Below are 9078 nucleotides of genomic sequence, written 5' to 3'. Positions count from 1 at the left end.
CTACAGCGATGCGAGTTCGAATCCCGCCTAGGGCTGAAATAATTTCAGGCGGAGAGTTGGGGTTGTATGTGCGTGTAAGGTCACAGCATTACACATAGATCGGTCACATATGAACTTTGAGCTCTCATCTGGGAGGGTAATAGCTGTCGATCATGAGTCCAACACGTGATCCAAGATCATGGTGAATACACACACACACACACACATACAAACACAAACACACACACACACACACACACACACACACACACACACACACACACACACACACACACACACACAGAAACACGCAACTACGCATACACATATGCACACACATACACGCACAAAAATACATATGCACACACACATACACACTGCACACCCGTCACCCCTTTTCACCCATGTCTCCCCCCAACCGGCCTCCCCCCTCCCCCCCCAAACAACGATGCCAGGCTTTAAGTCCATTGAAGAGGAAGATTCCCACACTATTTAAATGGTGAGACCTTTTCGAAATATCTCGTCCGTCATTATCCCTTCCCCCCCTTCCCCCCTCCCCTGCCTCCTCCTCCTCCTCCTCCTCCTCCCATAACCCGTTCCCTACCGAGGAATCCTTTCGCAGACGAACAGAATAGCCTGGCGCCAACAGGAACGAAGTTTCAGCTTCTCGAGTCTATAGTTGTCCTCGAGTCTTTAGCTTCTCCTCGAGTCTTCAGTTGTCCTCGAGTCTTCAGTGTCCTTTAGTCTTCAGTTGTTCTCGAGTCTTTAGTTGTCATCGAGTCTTCAGTTGTCCTCGAGTCTTCAGTTGTCATCGAGTCTTTAGCTGTCCTCGAGTCTTAGGTTGTCCTCGAGTCTTCAGTTGTCCTCGGGTCTTTAGTTTTCCTCGAGTCTTTAGTTGTCCTCGAGTCTTCAGTTGTCCTCGAGACTTCAATTGTCATCGAGTCTTTAGTTATCCTCGAGTCTTTAGTTGTCCTCGAGTCTTCAGTTGTTCTCGAAGTCTTCATTTGTCCTCGAGTCTTTAGTTGTCCTCGAGCCTTCAGTTGTCCTCGAGTCTTTAGTTGTCCTCGAGCCTTCAGTTGTCCTCGAGTCTTTAGTTGTCCTCTAGTCTTCAGTTGTTCTCGAGTCTTCAATTGTCCTCGAGTCCTTAGTTGTCCTCGAGTCTTTAGTTGTCTTCCAGTCTTCAGTTGTCATCGAAGTCTTCAGTTGTCCTCAAGTCTTTAGTTGTCCTCGAGTCTTCAGTTGTCCTCGAGTCTTCAGTTGTCCTCGAGTCTTTAGTGGTCTTCGAGTCTTCAGTTGTCCTCGAGTCTTTAGTTTTCCTCAAGTCTTTAGTTGTCCTCGAGTCTTAAGTTGTCCTCGAGTCTTCAGTTGTCCTCGAGTCTTTAGTTGTCCTCGAGTCTTCAGTTGTCCTCGAGTCTTTAGTTGTTCTCGAGTCTTTATTTGTCCTCGAGTCTTCAGTTGTCCTCGAGTCTTTAGTTGTCCTCGAAGTCTTTAGTTGTTCTAATTGTTCTCGAGTCTTCAGTTGTCCTCGAAGTCTTTAGTAGTCCTCGAGTCTTCAGTTGTCCTCGAGTCGTTAGTTGTCCTCGAGTCTTTATTTGTCCTCGAGTCTTCAGTTGTCCTCCCTCTCCCTCAACCCCTCCTCATTCCACCCGTGTCCTCTCCTGTCGCCATTAATCCTTAACTCTTTGGCGCCAATTATATTCATTCTATTTGGCGTCAGTGGATTTTATTAATTTTTGGTCGGTGAGCTCTCTTCATTGAGGTTAGGGTCTTGGACTTCAACTCGATCGGGTCCTTGGGTGATCAACCCTCCCCCTCCCCCTCCCCCCGTCTACCTCCTTCTCCTCCTCCACTTTTAGAGGAAGACTTGGAAATCCATACGTGAATAAAATCGTCTGATTCCTGGTGCCACGAAAACGATACAATGAGTCCGCCTCAGTCGCCTCCACATACACCTCCACCTCTTCCTCCTTCTTCTCTTCCTCCTCCTCCTCCTCCTCCTCCTCCTCTTCTTCTTCCTGCTTCATCTTCTTCTCCCCCTCCTTCCTCGCACGCCTCCCAGTCCACCCCTTCCCGTCCAGTTGTCATTCGTCACCTCTAACGCGTTGTTCTCGAACCTCCTCCTCCTCCTCTTCCTCCTTCTCCCCCTCCTCCTCCTCCTCCTCCTTCTCCCCCTAGCATGTACCCCTTTCCCTCCCCCCACCTCTTCACAGCTCAAGCACCCTACTCACTTTTCTCTATGCAAGCTCCCCTTCCCCCCTCCCCCTCTCCTCCCACCTCCCATTCCTTCCCCTTCCTTCTCTCCCCCTCCATTCCCCAAACCTTTAGCTGTGTTTCACGACGCAAACCTTTAGCCTAAGGATCGCCAAATGATTGTATTCTCTTTAAAGGAAACTCCCCCAATTCTTGCTGTCGTCACGAGGGAACTCCCCCCCATATAACCCCCCACAACCCCCCACAATCCTACTACCCTCTCTCTCTCTCTCTCTCTCTCTCTCTCTCTCTCTCTCTCTCTCTCTCTCTCTCTCTCTCTCTCTCTCTCTCTCTCTCTCTCTCTCTCTCTCTCTCTCTCTCTCTCTCTCTCTCTCTCTCTCTCTCTCTCTCTCTCTCTCTCTCTCTCTCTCTCCCTCTCTCTCTCTTTTTCCTCTTCTTCCCTTCCTCTCCGTATGCGATATCGACTGCTTTATCCATTCGGCATTTTAGGAAATTTAGCGACAACCCCTACGGGGCAGAGTCACGCAGGATACTTTTTATTAGTGGAAACTCGTGGCTGCATAAGAAGGAATACTGATCACTTGAAGTCCTTTTGTCTCTCTGTTCTGATACTTTTCTTCTCTCGAAATCTCTCTCCGTGATCGTCTCTAACGACATTGTCCCCCCCATAGATAGAAGCGCCGGTTAATCCCTTGTCTCGCAATAGATGGACAACGCCAGTCGACGAGTGACCTTTTGGTCCATGAAGACGCCGGACATGAAATGAATAGATAAATGAATAAATAAATAAATGAATAAATAAATAATCAGTTCGGTAGTAGAAGGAAGAAATGAACCTGAAAATTAATAACCGACGAATGAATAATTAACGTACAAATAAATGAATATTGAATAAATAATTTCAAGTGAATAATGAGCAGATAAATATATTGCTCATACAGATGACAGATGAAGAAATAGACTAATTAAGTAGATAATAGATTAACGAGCAAATAGGTTAGTGATAAATAGACTAACGAATAGATAAATGCATTACATGTAAATTCCTGCCCCTTCCATCCACATCTACCTCTACTTTCAATCTACTTCACACGTCCTCCCTCCCTCCCTCCCTCCCTCCCTCCCTCCCCTCCCTTCCCTTCCCTCTCCATTTCTTACTTCCTCCCTAAGCCGCCTCCCCTCCCTTTCAACCCTTTCACTCCCCCTCTTCCTTCCATCCCCCAAACAGTCCCCCCACCTAGCCCCCTTTTTTCTTTGCCCCCATCCTTCTCCTCCACCCCCTCCTCCTTCTCTTCCTCTTTCTCTTCCTCCTCTTCTTCCTCTTCTTTCCCTCTACCTACTACGCCACCTCTTCTTTCTCCTCCCCCTCTTGCTCTTCTCCCTACTCCTCCTCCTCCTCCTCCTTCTCTTCCTCCTTCTCTTCCTCCTCTTCTTCCTCTTCTTTCCCTCTACCTACTACGCCACCTCTTCTTTCTCCTCCCCCTCTTGCTCTTCTCCCTACTCCTCCTCCTCCTCCTCCTCCTCTCCCTTTTCTTCATCCTCCTCTTCCACTTCCTCCAGCACTTCTTCTTCTTCCTCCTCCCCCTCTTCCTCCTCTTCTTCCTCTTCTTCTTCCTAATCCTACCTTTCTATCTATTCCATCACCTCTTCTTCTTCCTCCTCCCCCTCTTCCTCTTCCCCTCCTCCTCCCCCTCTTCCTCTTCCCCTCCTCCTCCTCCTCCTCCTCTTCTTCTTTCTTCTCCCACTCTTCCTCCTCCTTCTCCACCCCCTCCTCCGCCTCCTCCTCCTCCAACGCCGCCTCCTCCTCCTCCGCCTCCTCCTCCCTCTCACCCACTAGAGTGGCTGGTTGAGGACAAAGGTGCAGCTGGTAGGAACCCCCCTCCCCCTTCCCCCTCCCCCTCCCTCCTCCCCCTCCCCCCACACCATTGATGGAGTCACTCCTCTAATGCAAAGGGAGGAAGGGGGAGGGGATGGGGGGAGGACGGGGGTGGTGATGATGAGGGTGGTACGGGAAGGTAGAGAAAAGGAGGAGGAAGAGGAGGAGGAGGATGAAGAGGAGAAGGAGGAGGAAGAAGAGGAAGAGGAGAAGGTAATGGAGGGGAGGAGCCTACACCAGGAGTCGCTGTGTAGCTGCGGCTGAAGCCGTCATCTTTGCCCTATTAGGCGCTTTAGCGACTGTTGGGGGGGGGGCTAGGTAATTAACAGTCACTGCTGGGAATCGGAGGATAGTGCGGGATTCGAACCTGCGACTAGGGAGAGAAGAAGAAAAATAAGAGAGAATATGCATAGTAGTAGTAGTACGTGGAGGAGGAGGAGGAGGAAGTGTAGTAGTAGGAGGAGAAGGAGGAGGAAGAGGAAGATGAGGAGGAGGAGAAAGAGGATTTGTAGGAGGTGGAGGAGAAAGAAGAGGAGGAAGAAGAGGGGGAGGAGGAGGAAGAGGAAGTGTAGGAGGAGGAGGAGGAGGAGGAAGAGGAAGTATATGAGGAGGAGGAAAAGGAGAAAGAGGAAATGTAAGAGGAGGAGGAAGAGGGGGAGGAGGAGTAGGAAGAGAAAGTGTAGTAGTAGGAGGAGGAGGAAGAGGAGGAGGAGGAGGAAGAGGAAGTGTAGGAGGAGGAAGAGGAAGTGTAGGGGGAGGAGGTGGAAGTGTAGGAGGAGGAGGAGGAGGAAAAGGAAATGAAAAATATAATGAAAATTTTGAGGAAGGATGAGTCTTGGGAGTATTTTGGTTTGAAAATGACTCAAAGACATCGGAGTCAGTGACAGCGAAGACGACGACGACCACAAGGGTGTGTGGGCGTGGGGGCGTGTGGGGGTGGTCAGTAGAGCCCCACGGAAAAAGGGTGACATGAGAAGTGTTGCGGGTTGTGGCGGTGGAAGGAAGAAGATGGGGGGAGGAGGAGGAGGAGGAGGAGGAAGAAGAGGTGGAGGAAAAAGTTGAAGGAATGGAAGAGGAGTAGGAGGAGGAAGAAGAGGTGGAGGAAAAAGTGGAAAGAGTGGAAGAGGAGGAGGAGGAAGAAGATGGGGAGGAGGAGGAAGAGGTGGAAGAAAAAGTGGAAGAAGTGAAAGAGGAGAAGGGGGATAAAGAGTAGGAGGAAGAAGAGGAGGGGAAGAAGAGTGGAAGGAGTGGAAGAAGAGAAGGAGGATAAAGAGTAGTAGGAGGATAAGGAGGAGGAAGAAGTGGAGGAAAAAGTGGAAGGAGTGGAAGACGAGAAGGAGGATATAGAGTAGGAGGAGGTGGGGAGGAAAAAATGGAAGGAGTGGAGGAGGAGAAGGAGGATAAGAGTAGGAGTAGGAGGAGGGGGAGTGGGAGGAAAAGTGGAAGGAGTGTAAGAGGAGAAGGAAGATAAAGAGTAGGAGGAGGAGGAGGAGAAAGAGGAAGGAGTGGAAGAGGAGGAGGAGGATAAGAGTATGAGGAGGAGGAGGAGGAGGGGGAGGAAAAAGTGGAAGCAGTGGAAGAAGAGAAGGAAGATAAAGACTAGTAGGAGGAGGAGTGGAGGAGGAGGAAAAAGTGGAAGGAGTGGAAGATGAGAAGAAGAATGAGGAGGAGGGGGAGGAAGAAGTGGAAGGAGTGGAAGATGAGAAGGAGGATTTGAGTAGGAGGAGGGGGAGTGGGAGGAAAAGTGGAAGGAGTGTAAGAGAAGGAAGATAAAGAGTAGGAGGAGGAGAAAGAGGAAGGAGTGGAAGAGGAAAAGGAGGATAAGAGTATGAGGAGGAGGAGGAGGAGGAGGAGGAGAGGGAGGAAAAAGTGGATGGAGTGGAAGAAGAGAAGGAAAATAAAGAGTAGTAGTAGTAGTAGAAGGAGGAGGAGGAGGAGGAAAAAGTGGAAGGAGTGGAAGAGGAGAAGGAGGATAAAGAATAGGAGGAGGAGCAGGAGGAGGAGGAGGGGAGGAAGAAGTGGAAGGAGTGGAAAAGGATAAGAAGGATAAAGAGCAGGAGGATAAAGAGCAGGAGGTTTATAAAGGAGAAATTATTATTATGAGGTAAAGGAGTAGGAAGAAGAGTGGAGAGAAAGAGGAGATGGAAGGACAGGTGAAGGAATAATAAAAATAGAAAGAAGAGGAGATGGAAAAGAGGAAGAGGGGAAGCAAGCGAGGGAGGAAGAGGAAGAGAAGGAGAATAAAGCGAAGGAAGAGGAGGAGGAGGAGGAGGAGAAAGGGAGGCGTTGATAATGAGGAGACCGAAAATAAAGATATCCACTGCAAAGGAGAGACAATAATGGACGGAGGAGAACTCGAGGAGATACTAGCGTGGTCGTGGAGATAATGGGAGAGCAACGAGGTAGTGAATAGATGTGACATGGAGGAGGAGAAGGAGGAGGAAAAGGAAGAGGAGGAGGAGGAGGAGGAGCAGGAGAAGGAGGAAGAGGAGGAGGAGAAGGAGGAAGAAGAGGAGGAGGAGGAGAAGGAGGAGGGGGAATAGGAGGGGGGTCTTGATAAATAGTGGTATGGAATAAAGTCTATTAGTACCGGGTCAGCTCGCGCGCAGGCAGGAGCGGCCTGTGTGTGACGTCACTTTGTGTGAATCGTGGAGAATTGTTAAAGAAGCAATGTATACAAGTGGCCGACCTGGGCTCGGTGTCGGCCCATGAGGGCATTGAGGCAGCTGGGGTATCAGGCCAGGTGACGTCAGAGCATTGATGTTCCGCCCATGGACTAATTAGGAAGGAGTGAGCTGATTTGGTATTGCGAGACTTTAGTGTAATAGAGGTGCTGAAGAACTGACGTAAGGAATTGTTTAGCAAACTTATGTTAAGATCCTACATCTTTGTGCCGACAGGAGGGAAAGTGAGAGGGGAAGAGGGGTGGGGGGAGAGGAAGGATGAGGGGAGAGGAAGGGGGGAGAAAGAGGACACAGGAGGGTAGGAAACTAGACCACGACCGCCATCTTACCATTTCTCTTCTTTTTTTCTCCATTCGCATCTCCCTCGTTTCTTTTCAGGCATGGTTTGATTATTAATTGAAGATGACGAGTGCATTTCGTATTGAGAGTTATCATGTTATCCTCCTTCTAATTGGGCAGTCGAGACAGACTGCCAATTAGGACGAAGTTCCTCTTAAGTGAGCCCACAGCTGCAGCAACCCCTTCCATCGTTGCCCTGCTCGCTCTCTTCCTGGTCGTCACGCACACGCACACACACACACATACACACACACACACACACACACACAAACAAACACACACATTATATATATATATGTGTGTGTGTGTGTGTGTGTGTGTGTGTGTGTGTGTGTGTGTGTGTGTGTGTGTGTGTGTGTGTGTGTGTGTGTGTGTGTGTGTGTGTGTGTGTGTGTGTGTGTGTGTGTGTGTGTGTGTGTGTGTGTGTGTGTGTGTGTGTGTGTGTGTGTGTGTGTGTGTGTGTGCCTATACCTGTAAGTGTGTGTACGTGTATACATATAGTGTATAAAGACACTATGCTTGCATGAAGTACTATAGTTGGTAGTTCCTTAAAGATATCCGTGCTTGGCCGTCGTGTTACTGAGAAATAAACATACGATCCGCACAGCAAACTCCCTAAGAGATGCCAACCGCTGTAGTACCTACAAATGGAAGAGCTTGTGCCTATCCTTTCTCCTCCTCCTCCTACTACTCCTCCTCCTCTTCCTCTTCATCTTTCTCTTCCTCATCTTCCTCTTCCTCTTCCTTTTCATCTTCCCCTTCATCTTCATCTTCTTCTTCTTCTTCCTCTTCATCCTATTCCTTCACCTCTATCTCCTCCTCCTCCTGACCCTCTTTCTCCACCTCTTCCTTCTCCTCCTCCTCCTCTTTCTCTTTCTACTAATCTTCCTTTTCTTCCTCTCCCTCCTCTTCCTCCTCATCTTCTTCTTCTTCTTCCTTCTCTTCCTCATCTTCTTCTTCCTCCTCTTCTTCCTCTTTTTCTTCTTCTTCCTCCTCATCATCTTCCTCTTCTTCCTTTTCATCATACTCCTCCTCCTCCTGACCTTCTTCATCCACCTCTACCTTCTCCTCTTTCTCCTCTTCCTCTTCATCTTCTTCCTCTTCCTCTTCATCTTCTTTCTCCACCTCTACCTTCTCCTCTTTCTCCTCTTCCTCTTCATCTTCTTCTTCCTCCTTTTCCTCCTCATCTTCTTCCTCCTCTTCCTGTTATTCCTTTTCACCATACTCCTCCTCATGATCTTCCTCCTCCACATCTACCTTCTCCTCTTCCTCCTCTTCCTCTTCATCTTTCTCTTCCTCTTTATCTTACTCCTCCTCCCCCACCTCTTCCTCCTCCACTTCTACCTTCTCCCCCTCCTCCTCCTCCTCCTCCGCTAGGTCACCTCACACGTGCGGCCTACCCTTCCACTCCCCCTTTTCCCTATATTATGGCTGGCTGAGCAGGTTAGGGCTTCGTTACTTGCGGCAAAGGTCGAGGGGATAGCGGTTCGAATCCTGCCACCGGCGAAGTTGAACCAAGAGCATTGCTCATTAAATTCCACGATACAAAGTCCTCTGTGAGGGGCACCGTTCTACCCTTCCGAAAGGGGGAGTTTGTGACGTTAAACCATATCACCTTTCTCTATCTCCCTAACTCCCTTCTTGTCATCGCAAGGACGGTCGTCCTCCTCCCCTCTCTCTCCCTCTCTCTCTTTCTCTCTCTTTCTCTCTCTTAGGCCGTGCCAACAACTGCTCTCCAAACCCTTTCTCCCAACCCCCCCATGGACATGTGACACCCCCATCCCCCCATCCTCCTGTCACCAGGCGATTTTATCCCCCCCCCCGTGGCATCCCCCCAACCATTCCTGGGGAACGGGGGGGAGCGAGCTTGTCCCCCCGGGACCCCTTCCGTCCCGGGTGGGGGGGGGGGGGTACTCGTCTTCTCCCTGTGGCTGCCGACAGCACCCCTCGTTCATTCCCGTGGCCACCCACTCTCTGGTGATAGGGTTG

The sequence above is a fragment of the Oratosquilla oratoria genome, chromosome 11, assembly GCF_046742065.1.
Source record: "Oratosquilla oratoria isolate Oo_2021 chromosome 11, ASM4674206v1, whole genome shotgun sequence".
In the NCBI taxonomy this organism is placed as follows: domain Eukaryota; kingdom Metazoa; phylum Arthropoda; class Malacostraca; order Stomatopoda; family Squillidae; genus Oratosquilla; species Oratosquilla oratoria.
The sequence above is the reverse complement of the archived record's forward strand: the minus strand, read 5'-3'. Positions refer to the sequence as shown.